Source organism: Mesoplodon bidens (assembly GCF_964165515.1).
Source record: "Mesoplodon bidens genome assembly, chromosome: 3".
Taxonomy (NCBI): Eukaryota; Metazoa; Chordata; class Mammalia; order Artiodactyla; family Ziphiidae; genus Mesoplodon; species Mesoplodon bidens.
In genome coordinates this window covers 106716390-106729646 of record NC_138178.1, presented here as the reverse complement: position 1 = coordinate 106729646, position 13257 = coordinate 106716390, and the positions used below count along the sequence as shown (strand labels likewise).

General features: G+C 37.8%; 1 long non-coding RNA gene across 1 annotated transcript in view; it reads left to right on the top strand.

Annotated features, from left to right (window-relative positions):
- The window catches only part of LOC308614322, a 53329-nt gene extending 40662 nt beyond the window's left edge, over positions 1-12667 (top strand). The window contains exons 2-3 of the long non-coding RNA XR_014015376.1: positions 5097-5144; positions 12266-12667. This is a non-coding gene — a long non-coding RNA (uncharacterized lncRNA). The remainder of the gene's footprint in view (positions 1-5096; positions 5145-12265) is intronic.
- Positions 12668-13257: the final 590 nt, after the last annotated feature.

Below are 13257 nucleotides of genomic sequence, written 5' to 3'. Positions count from 1 at the left end.
CTTGTCCTTATTTATTATTTAAAAGTGAGTTATTTAATTTCCAAATATTTGAGAATTCTCTTTATATATTTCTGTTATCTATTTCTGATTTCATCTATTGTGGTCAGAAAATACACTTTGTATATTTTAAATCCTTTTATATTTACCGAGACTTGTTTTATGACCTAGAATATTGTTTATCTTTTTTTGTTGTTGCTGCTGGCCACGCTACTTGGCTTACAGGATCTTAGTTCCCCAACCAGGGACTGAACCCGGGCCCTGGCAGTGGAAGCGCCAAGTCGTAACCACTGGACCACCAGGGAATTCCCTAGAATATTGTTTATCTTGAAACATGTCCCATGCACACTTGAAAAGAGTATGTTTTGGGGTGGAATATTCTATAGCTATCAATTATTTGAAGTTGACAGTGTATATTCAGAACCTGAGTTTTTGGGCAGTGTAATTTCAGAGTTTTATCAACTGTTCTATTTCTCCCTATGTCCTGGCACAAACATTTTGCTTGAGGATATGATTCTGGTCTTTTGGGTAGAGATTTTCTAATCACTTTTCAACCAATGGCAGCACATTTCTACCTCCTAGAACAATGCAGTGAGCCCAGTGCCACCTATCCAAAATGCTCAGAGTCTGTGGCCTAGGAACCCCTCCCTTCAGAGGCATTAAGATTCCAACTGTTAAAGGATTTACCTGTTCTGTATCGTCCTGTGCCTTGCGGTACATCAAATCCAGGTCCACTATGACTATAGATTTTCTTCATTTCTATCACCTGAAGATTTCCCTTTCTTGCTTTCAAACTTAGCTATAAATTTTTCGTAACTTTTCAGATATTTTAAGTAGTATGTCTATGTGTTTGATGTGAGGTGAAGGAGGCTTTTTGTATCTTCTCAGTCTGGTATTTGACTGAAAACTCTTAATCTATGTTTAAAAAAATTTTTTTTTAAATCTTGGCTACAGTCACTCTAATTCAGAGAATTACTACTTGAATAAACATGTTTGACACAGTGACATTAATAATGTTAAACTTTTGTTTAATAATTTAGCACAATTAGACCTCTTTCTTACCAAATCCATCTTTGAAAGATTTTTGAATGGTAGTTTTAATGATGTGTCACTTAATAACATTGTAAAGCATTCTTGTTCATGTTAAAATATGGTTTTGTTATCTTTTCAGCATTATTAAAAATGAATTTAGATGAATTTCCAGTTCTCTTATTTCTAGAATAAGAGACAGAAATGGAAAAGGAATTCATTGAGTATCTCTCTTATTCCGACTGCTAATGAACTATTGGTAATTACAAGAACAGGATTAGTTCTCCTATGCACAGGCCCTTTTGACTTTGGCTTGTCAATGAAACCATATGATGTGTGATGCCTCAATACCTCTGCAACTTCTATTCAAATTACTTTGAGAATTTAGTTCATACACTATGTTTCAGCTTTATTTGGCCTTCCTTTGGCCCATGCATACAACTATATACACAGATGCAAACATAGGCAGTGAAATTGCATTACCTGGTACTAATTACAACACCAGTGTTTGAATAATTCAGAGTAAGTTTATATTAATTTTTATAATTAAAATTAAGCCACAGAATTCTAAATTTTATTTAAGACTACTTTTTGAGAAATATTGTTTTAGGCTCTAGCATATACTTTTCAACCAAGAATAGGAGAGTAAACCTACTAAGAACTTAGTCATTATACTGTGGATGAAGGCAAATCACATGGGAACATTATAAACTTCTCAGATTTGCCGCTGCACCAACATTTGGCTCTCTTGGTGTTATATTCTCCCTAATTAGTCAGGATGCCATTTAGACTGAGCCTCTCTGTCTTCAGGAGTGGTAAGTCAGGTAAGATTAGGATTTTTTAAAAGTTGGAGAGTTTCAATGAGGATGATATAGTAGTTCATCTTACAGAAGAACTGTTTCAGGTGGCTCAGCAGCCAAGTAGAAGTTCCCATCTCCCACAGCTCCCTAGGGTAAAAGAGCTATTCTGGGTGGTTTTGGCAGCCAATGAACATTGGCAGTTCCAATTTTCCACAGCTATGTCCTGTGGCAAGTCTATATTGAGTGACTGGAGGCAGCCAGTCATGCCTGTTCCTCCACTGAAACTCTAACTAGTCAGGAGATATAGGCAGAGAAGTTGGTGAAGAAAGCAACTTCACTTTCCTGTTGATCTGTGTTGAAGGAAGCTGCTCTGGTGGGTTCAGCAGTTCAGTGATAGTGCCTATTTCTCTCAGTTTTCTAGAACAGAAGACCTATTCTGGATAATTTTGGCAACTGTGAACACCAGTCAATCCTATCCTCCCTGGGTCTGGGCTGCAGAGGATCCATGGTGGCAGCAGCCAGCGGTGACACCAGTTTCCCCTAGTTACACACTTGCATAGCTCCTACCCCACAGGGAGAATCTAGGTGGTGCAGCCATTGAAGAGAAAGTTCCTCATCTGCCCCAGCTTGTGCTCCTTAGCACCTCCCAGGAGATAGTCAAAGTAAGACACAGAAGCTGGCAATACCTTGCCCTTGCAAAGGGGCCCAAATTCAATCGTATCAGACTGTGGAGCAATTCATGACCCAGCACACTGATGAGGGAAAGAGACAATGAAAGAGAGCCTGGCTAAAGCCAGAGACATACCCAGTGTTCAGGAAGACCATGTAGTCAAATCTGTGTCCTCTGAGGAGTGATAAGGATCTGCACACTTTGTGGGAAATAGGATTCACTGAACTAGGCTAGTCAACAGACAATAAACAAACCAACAGACCGGCAAACAACAGCAGACCTCAGAAGGAGGATCATCATTCAGAATTGCTACAGTAAATTATCTAAGTTGTGCAGTTTTAGGAAAAACATGAAACATGCAAAGAAATAGAAAAATATTGATCCATACACAAGAAAAAAAAGCAGACACTAGAATAATAGAAACTACCTAAGAGGGGTCCCAGATGTTGGGCTTGGCAGAAAAATACTTAAAACAGCTGTTATAAACATGATCAAAGATCTAAAGAAAACCATATTTTTTAAAATGAAAGGAAGGTATGATGACACCATCTCATCAAATAGAGAACATCAATAAAGATACTACAAAGATAACAAAATGGAAGTTCTGGAATTGAAAAATATAAAAATGAAAATGAAGAATTCTCTAAAGAGGCTCAACAGTAGATCTGAGCTGACAAAAGAAACAACAAACTTGAAGATGGGTAATAGAGATTATGTGTCTGAAGAACAGAGAAAAAATGAAGAAAAATAAACAGACCCTCAGAAAAATGTGGGACACCTATTAAGCACACAGACATATGTAATAATGGGAATACCAGAAAGAGAGGAGGGTGGGAAAGGATCAGAAAAATACTTTTTAACAATGGCTGAAAACTAGTAAGGGGCTGAAGAGTAAATTTGAGGAGACAGATCAGTGAACTAGTACTCTCATTACGTTTATATTGGTTAGCTAATTGATGTCCCACAATTCTCTGAGTCCATGTTCAAATTTTCCTACCACATGGAAACTTTAAAAAATTCCTATGCTGGATGAGCTAGAGATTATCATACTAAGTGAAGTAAGTCAGAAAGAGAAAAACAAATACCATATAACACCACTTATATGTGGAATCTAAAATGTGACACAAATGAACCTATCTATGAAACAGAAACAGAGTCGTGGACATAGAGAACAGACTGGTGGTTGCCAAGAGGGAGGGGTTGGGAGAGGGATGGAGTGGGAGGTTGGGGTTGGTAGATGTAAGCTTTTATATATAGAAGGGATACACAACAAGGTCCCACGGTATAGCACAGAGAACTATATTCAATATCCTATATTCAATATCCTATGAGCAACCATAATGGAAAAGAATAGTAAAAAAAAAAGTATATATATATATATATATATATATATATATATATATGTATGTATACAATTGAATCACTTTGTGGTACAGCAGTAATTAGCACAACATTGCAAATCAACTATACTTCAATTTAAAAAATTCCTATGCTATATGTTCTAATCTCCTGAGGTAAAAAGTCACTTGCCTTTACTGAGAAGATACAAATCAGTTGAAGAAGTCAATTTTATGCCATCAAACTTTTTACCTATTTTATCCAGGCAGTTAGCTATCTTGTGATTGTTCACTTTTATATTTGAAACACACACACAAACTCACATATACAGATACTCACACAGGTTCATATTCACACAATTCTTTGTGGGTTCCTAGTTTTGTTGTTTTTGCCAGTCTAAGTCCATTCTAATTTTAATATCTTCAATATTACTACTTTTCAATACGTGACCCAAATTTTCTATTCATACTCAGTTGTATGCTAGTGAATTTATTGTTGGCATATTTTTAAAATTCTTGAAATAAAGTTAGATTAAACTTATCCATTCTATCTCTAGAAGAATTTGACTATGGTAGACTCATTATGCTAGCTCTAAAGTCCATCTATGTCTCTTCTTTCCCACTAATTAGGTTTACCAGTAATTCTACAAATAGCGTGTGCATACGAGTGTGAGTGCAGTTGGATTTGAATGCTCCAAAGAAATTTTATAATCTTCTAAATAAGGCCTAGCATTGTAGCTTCTTGGCTTTGATGACCTTTTTATGGGATCAGAGTTGTTAGTTCCATGGCATGAAGAAACAAGGAAGAGAGAACTTCAGGACTTAGGATTGACTCCCCAAGGCATATAGGACCCATTCAGGTTGAAAGAATTATAGCTGATTCTTGTTTCGATAGACATATTTGCCTTTATAAAGTATGATGCCACATTTTCAAATTCACAACATTGTTAATCAGCATGTAGTGAATGTAAAAACCTAGAAACTTTTTCTTCTTCCCCTTTCCCCTACTTATCTCCTTCCTTCCCTCCTCTTCTTCCTTCTCTTTTTTTTCCTATTACTTCTCCCCACCCCCCATTTTCTATCTTCTCTTGATATTTTATTCTTTCCTTTTCCTTTTATTCTTTTTTTTTAATTCTCTTTTTTAGCTAATTTGTTTCAAAGCATTTCTTTGTGATAAAATTATCTGGGAGAGGTTGTCTGTGTCTATACAAAGTAGTGTTAAATGGATGAATCTCATTTCTGCTTTTGATTTTACCTCTTCAGAGTCCTTCACTGTGCCACCAAAGAATGGTGTCCTTGAATGGCATATGGGTAAGGAAATTCATTTTCTTTTGTCAAAAGCTATGCTTCAATTGATCTATATAGACATATAGTACAATTCCAATTATAGTAATTCTGCACACTGCAAGACACAGACATTATGCACTGAAGCATAATTACACATGAAAACACTTGAGAGAGTGTACCTAGTCCGTAAAGTTGGTGATGATCCTATTTCTCTCACTGGGATTTTAAACTCTCCCTAGGATATGACACTTTGGAACTATAAACTTCATAAAACTGGTGAAGCCATGGAGGCCAGAACAGTTCACCAACTGACCCATGGTCATAACACCCAAGAGAGAAGAGCCATAATAATTGTTCATGTTCATTCAGGCTTACCCAAATCTTCCTGACTGGATTTCAAGTGAGATAGTATTAAGTGCTGGCTCCTTCTTTATTGGAGAGTTTGATATTTCAGTCTCAAGGTGTTATTTCTAAGACTTGAGTAGCTAGTTCTTGTGAACAGCCTCGTGAAAGAAACAGTACTGGGTTTAAAGAAAGACTGTGATGTGTGCTATAATCTAAAGACTTGTGTTTTAGAAATGACTTATTGACGCCCACTGGGTCCCTGGAACATATACATCTTTTGCTATGTGAGGCATAACTTGAGCCCTGAGTCTGTTTTCCATGGCTGATTTATGGGAAAGCAACAGTGTGAAATTATTTAAAGACCATGTCAAGTCTAAGCAGAAAAGGAAAGAATGCTCTATAAAGGTTGCCAAGAAGGACAACTTGGAGCTACTAATTACGAATGCCTGCTACCTGTTTGAAAGCTTTTTTTTTTTTTTTTTCTAGTGTGAATTCCCATGTTTGATGTGAGAAAGTAGAGGGGAAATTTTTTTTAAAAAAAGCAAAAAATCCTAGCTGACTCCATTGGCTTCTTGACTTGTAAATGTTTACCCTCAAACTGACTAAAATGATGATTACAGGAGCTTCGGAGAGTTGAACAGGGAGCAAAGATATTTTCATTTAGAAAAGTGGAAGGCAGTTGGTGAGCAACTGTAGGAGAACAAAGCTCATCTGACATGAAAAGACTTATAATTATGAGAACATGAAGGCTCAGGATTCATTCTGAGGTAGTGACAAAAGCTCAGTGATAAAACTAGGACTTGGAAGAGTTCAGGTTGAAGGGACTGAGTGGTGATGGGAGAGGGAGAGAGAGAGAAGTAAGGAGATAGATCGATTGACTGATTGACTGATAGAATGATAGAGAGATAGATAGAGATAGGGAGGGAGAGAGGGAGTGCGGGGGGAGAGAGAGAGAAACATGTAACAGAATCCCTACAGACCACCATGCAGATGCAGTATTAAGGCTTTACTTCCACTTAGAAGTATGAAAGTACCACATGCCAGCCAGCAGAAACTTGGGAAAGGATAGTTACCAGTTGAATTTTTAATGCAGAACTATGGAAAGTGGTGGAACAGAGTGGGGAAAAACTCACAATAAAAAGGTCTCATACTGGCAGTGACTTTTTGAGAGTAAAGGAGACTACAGAAACATACATCTGCCCCTGTTGGGCGCTTATATGTGATAACTATTTTTTCCATCCAAATGCTACTTAGATTCCTACCTTTAAAAATATATATATACAAAGATAATCTGGGGCCAGGAACTGAAGCTGGCTGCTTAAACTCTTATCCAATGCCTGTTATTTTGTGTGACACCTACTGTCTCTTATGGATCCTATTTTTCTTGTTTTTTGAAGCCTGTCTTTGAACCTGTTGCCTCAGTAGAAACACTTGTGATGGCGTGGGGCTGTGAGCTATCTCAATGAGTCTTTTTTTCTCTCACTCCTTCTAACATCAGCAGGACAAGTACAGAGGTGATGGGTGAAATACATAGCTCGTTTCTACTGTTCCTAAGAATTCTAGATGAAACTTAGAAACAAGAGGCCAGTTACCTGTCTTTCTTTCTGTGTCCTATAGCCTGGCTTCCATAGCCAATGCTATTCCTGCTCTTTTCTTCTAAGTTCAAGAGTGGGAAAATTTATCCACATCCTAGATGCCAGCTGTAGAGGAGACAGGAGTCTGGATGGAGAGGGGACTCCTTTTCCAGCTGAAATTTAGGCACCGATAGCACAACAAGAGCAAAGAGGTATGAGAAGAAAATGGGCTTCCTCTGAGCTCTGCTGTCTTCTCCTTAGAGAGCTCTTCTGTTCCCTGTATTCATTTGTGCCTGTGAACTTTATTAAAATGAAATAAATGATGTACCCACAAGTGCAGTCAGGGGGTAGCTTGTCCCTCAGTTTAGAAAGTTGATACATTTCAACTTTAAGGTGAATCCCTTTTCCATGTTGTAGAGACTCCCCTCCCCTGTTCTTTCATCAAGCATATTCACAGAGTGGCAGTAAGTTTGGGTCTTTCAAAAAGACCTTAGAGATCAGCTAGTTTGGCCCCTCTCCATGCTTTTCAAATGAGGAAACTAAGGCATAAAAAGGTTGGTGGATGTTGCCAGATAAGGGCCAGTTTGATATGGGAAGAATCAGGACTAGAACCTAAGTCTCCCAATTCTCAGCCCAGCCTTTCACCTGATGCTCTGCCATTTCATGCCATTTGCTATAAGAAGAACTCTTTTTTAAAAAAAAACAAAACGCTTATTTCTCTCCAACTTTTAGGCTATTAACTAAATTTTAAGAATTTTAAAATAAAACCTGTAGTTTTAGGAAGTCCACATATTTCTTTCCGTGCTGTGTGTTTTGTTTCTTTGGTTTGCTGTTGTTTGTTTCCATTTTTCCTCATGATGAGGCTTTTTTCTGTAGAATGAAGAACTTGATAAACTCAGATCCAGACTTATAGAAAAGTGCTCTATAATATAAAATAGTGGCTCAGGGCTTGGTGCTGGAATCTCGTAGTTCTGGTTTAAATTCAAATTACACCCCTTGGCTAATCATGTGACCTTGGGCAAGTTCCTTAACCTCTTGAAGGCTCAGTTCCCTCATCCCTCAAAATCCTGGTAATAATAACACTTTGTTATAAGGCTACTGTGATGCTTAAATGAGGTAAGGTATATGTCATGCCTTAGCTTAGGGGCAGGCTCATAGCAAGTACTCAATTAAATGTTGGCTGTGTATATGTGTATTTATATGTGTGTTTATGTGTTTATCTGCCAGGAACAACTTGTAGCTTTACTCCTGTGATGCCGGGTTAGGCCTGATCATGACAGATAGCAGTTTGCTCTTCAAGGCATAATTATAAATATGTGTAAAAAAATAAGACGCTTTGTAAGCAGACATAATAGTTTAATGTGTCATTTTGGAGACACTATTCCAGCATTTTGAAAAGAACGCCGTGGAACAAGTTAGACAATTCAGATAATAATAGATATTATGCAAAAAAAAATTAGCTAAGATTAAGAAAGGCTGGCTTATACAAATTTAAAGTTTTTTTTTTTTCCTCCACAGGATTTCTCAGAGTTTTTAACTCATTAAGGGACATTGTGATATCCAAAAATGGAATATTTGGCTAGGAAGCATGTTTTTCTTCAGAAATCTAATGGACCTAGACAGTCATTTTATGTAAAGCTGTTTTATTTTTATTCCAGTTATATGGCCACAGTTCAGGTCTCTTTTGGAAGGCTCTTGAGGGAATCACCTTGTATTTCTGTGCCACTGAGGCTAAGTTTTTGTAATTTTTTTTTATTACCAAAAATGGAATAAGTTTTTACCTTGACATCTTAATTTTTTTCTTCTGTATTTTTATTTTTAATTGTGATAAAATGTACATAAGGTAAAATTTAACGTCAACTATTTTTAAATGCACATCTCAGTGGTATTCACACTGAGTATACTCACATTGTTGTGTAGCCAATCTCCAGAACTCTTTTCATCTTGCAAAAATGAAACTCTATACCCATTAAACAACTCCCCATTCCCTCCTGCCCCCAACCCCTGTCAATCACCATTCTACTTTCTGTGTCTATGAATATGACTACTCTAGGTACCTCACATAAGTGAAATCATACAGTATTTGTGTTTTGGACTGGCCTATTTCACTTAGCATTGGTCAGCAGGATTAACACTAGCTGTTGCAGCAGACTAACCTGAAACCTTCACTCTTTGACATAAAGTGGTTACTTTCTTACTTACCTAGAGATCAGTATGGGTTACGTGACCCTCCTACATCTCATGGTTATTCCCTTTAGAAGACATGGACTCTAAGGTCATTGCAGGAGGGAATTAAAAAATGGAGTAGGAAATAGGCTCTTAAGTGCCTCGGCTGGCCCTGAAGTGACCCATGCCACTCCTTATTAGAGAAGCCTACTTACACAGCACTAACCCATCTGCAGTGGAGGCTGGGAAATACAGGAAGGCCCATGGAATTTGGGGGTGTGCTGACTTTGTGAGATGTGTTTAATGAACTTGTGTTTTATTAAACACAGTAGTGACTAGTTGTTATGAATTTATTAAATTAACATTTTTTAAGTGGAGCACAGGCTTTTGGATGGTGAGCCAAAGTTCAACCAACAAGAGACCACATGGAGAATTGAAATAGAGACATTTATTACTCACAGGTCCTGGAGGAGGTACTTGGCACACCTCCAGGGGCTGCACAGAGAGGTCAGTGCAAGCTACAGAGAGAAAGAGGAAGGACCTGGAGCTCATGCTTTTATTAGGGTCAGTGGGTGGAGTGCTTTGGGGTTTCCCAGCTAATGCTGAATTGGTCAATTCAAACCAAAAGAGCTGGTTTTGGTAAGCCCCACGGGGCTCTTACCTAAAGGGCACATAAGGCATGCAAGTGCTGGGAGGCAGGGGAGACTGTTGATCACAACAGTGATCAGTGATCAGTGAACAGTGCTGGGGGAGTCATATCAGGAACCTACGTTTGCTTGTGACTCTGAGGGCTGCTTTCTAACGCATGAGCTAGTATGGGGGGAACTAGTGTCCATTTAAGGTCCCTGAAGGTTACCTGGTCAAAAAAAAATGGAGACATACCATGGATTAGCTTAGTTAAACTCTCAATACTATCTATATTTGAAAAATAGCAATAAATATATGTATGTGATTTATTTAGTTTACAAAACTTGGTGGACATAGGAATTCATAAACCTCTTGCAATAACTAAGGTGTATGAGGATTTTGCTGTTAAGATTGGTTCCTATTGTCTATCAATATCAAATAACACTAATTTTAACTAGCAGAGAATTGAAGCATGAAACTTATGCCTTTTTAATTTCCAGATAAGACCAAGGATAAGTTCAACAGATGAGTATATTTACTGTTTTGGAAAATCTCTTTGAGAAAGAATATTAATGGTAATATTTTCTCCCAGAGTTGCTCCTGTGATGAACTTAATTTCACTTATTTTGATGTGGTATTTTGGAATTATTCCTTACTCTGCATACTTCTTTGCCTCTATTGTGCAATAAATTAAGCTTACCACTTTGATTTGAAGTTTTCTGGGTTGGTATAGTTGTTTTGACTAACTGATCATGCCTTAAAGTTGTTTTTAATTAAAGGGATATTCATTAACTCTTATGTATAAAACTGACTTACATTCAGTTGAAAAGCACATGGCGTGTATGCTTTATAGTTTATGTTTAACTGTCCATAATAGCTTTATGAAGACTGTGCCTACATTATACCAAAGCAATTGATTAAAAAGTGCTAAGCCTATGATACTGCCTGTTTAGCATATAGACAAAGGAAAAAAAAGAATTGTTTAAATGACTCCAACTTATAAAAACTACTGAATTCATCAAAACATATTCTATATTGGAACACAGTGACAGCACATAACACTATTGCTTTATGCTTTATTACAATGGCTAATTTTAGCCCCTAACATAGTTTGTGGTGGCCTTGTCTAACACATTTGAGAAAAACAGATATTAGTTTCCACCTTGCTGTGAACTCACTTGGGAAGCCTCGACTTCTTTTTCAAAAACAGAGCCAATATCCAGTTACTTAAAATATATTTTTGGCAATAACTGGAATTTATTTGAAATTATATTTCTACAATGAGAGCATGAGAATAATCCTGCATTATCAGGCTTTCTGATGCATTTTGAACATACTTAAAATCATATATAATCTTTAATTAATACGAGATCAAGTTTTTATAAAGTTATAATCCAGAGTTATGATTTACAAATCACTTGATTTTTTCTGTATTAAATTTGGAGAATGAATATCCATAATGGAGGAGATGCATGTAGGGTTAGTTGCAGGAGATGTGTATCGAGGTAAAAATGTTTAGAAGATTCTCCAACATAAGGAAATAGGGGTGTTCAGATTCCCGGGTAGAAAGAGGAAAAATAAAATCAGTTTTGACTGGATATATATGGATGAAGGAAAGGACTGAGTTCTACTGTGCTATCTTCAGGGATTCCAATTACAATATGAAAGCTTCATAGCCCTAACAAATTATTTTCAAAATGCATTTCTCAGTGAAAACTACACATTTTGGTTTCTAGTAGATTAATTTTTGTCATTCCTGCAGCTAGGCTGGCTCATGCTCATTTAATCACTCTTATCATTACAGAAACCAGAGTAAAATGACATCCCTAAGTTCACACGAGAGTCAGTGGTAGAAAAAAATTAGTATAACACTCAGTCCACTAGCTTCCACGTTGGTTTGTAACCCACAGAAACATCATATGTCGTTTATATCAAGTTATTTGGGATTCTTCCATGGTGTTTCTACTTAGGAATATGTTTTCCCAACACACTTTCTTTTTTTTTGCTAGAGGCATATATGAATTAATTTCTTGCCAGTTCTGTGCATAGTCTTACTTTCATTTATATTAAATACATTCTATAAATCCTATAGGTTTGTTTTGGATTGTTGATAGAAGTGTACTGGGAAGGAAGGGAAATGATTGCTAAGCTGGATCTCAGTAATGGAGTAATCAGAGGCTTTCATGGAGCTCATTTTATTCCTTATTTACGATTTACAGTTGTTTCTTTAACGGCCTGCAAGGTACATGAAGGAGCATAAGCCAGAAAACTATGAAAACATACATAAATATTTATTCAAATGTGTTATTTTTCACCTGATAACAATGTCTTTTTTTTTTTAAGTTTTCTCTATTGGAGCATATTTTTCAGAGCAACTCACTCAAGTTTTTTTTTTTTTCTTCTGATTTGTTTTGCTTTTATTCATTTTTGCAGATTACTAGAGAAGAGGCAAAAGTTTTATTCTTCCAGAAGAAAATGCACCCACTGCAACTTTAGCAAGCCCTAAGCTGAAATGCATGAGGATGTGATCATGATGCTGTTTCTGCTGTTTCCCACAGAGCACAGGTGAGAGGCATAGCAAGTAAACAATCAGGTCACACACCCAGTCCTGTCTTCTACATAATCTGAAGCATAAAAGAGCCTTGCACAGGGCTTCCCTGGTGGCGCAGTGGTTGAGAGTCTGCCTGCCGATGCAGGGGACATGGATTCGTGCCCTGGTCTGGGAGGATCCCACATGCTGCGGAGCAGCTCGGCCCGTGAGCCATGGCCGCTGAGCCTGCGCGTCCGGAGCCTGTGCTCCGCAACGGGAGAGGCCACAACAGTGAGAGGCCCGCGTACCGCAAAAAAAAAAAAAAAAAAAAAAAAGAGCCTTGCACAGATCTGGGATTTATAGTATTCTCAAAATCTGCGTGTGTAGTAGGGTGTGTCTGTGTGTGTGTGTCTACCTTTCATTCCTTAACAATCTCTCTAGAGATGTTAATATTATGTCTAACAATGGATTGAAAAGTGAAAAATTCAAATAACTACAAACACTAAATAACTGTTCTGATTCCAGTGAACCAATTGTACTGGATTTAATGTTTTAATTGTTTTAATGTTGCGAACATGAGCCAGAATAAGAAAATCTGTGGGCCTAATGATAAGCCAAAACATCCCTCTCTCAATGGTATTAAATCAGACCCTATGGGGCTTCCCTGGTGGCGCAGTGGTTGGGAGTTCACCTGCTGATGCGGGGGACGCGGGTTTGTGCCCCGGTCTGGGAGGATCCCGCATGCCGCGGAGCAGCTGGGCCCATGAGCCACGGCTGCTGGGCTTGCGCGTTCAGAGCCTGTGCTCCGCGGCGGGGGAGGCCGTAGCAGTGAGAGGCCCGTGTACCGCAAAAAAAAAAAAAAAATTAGACCCTATGAAAGGTATATTGGTAACAC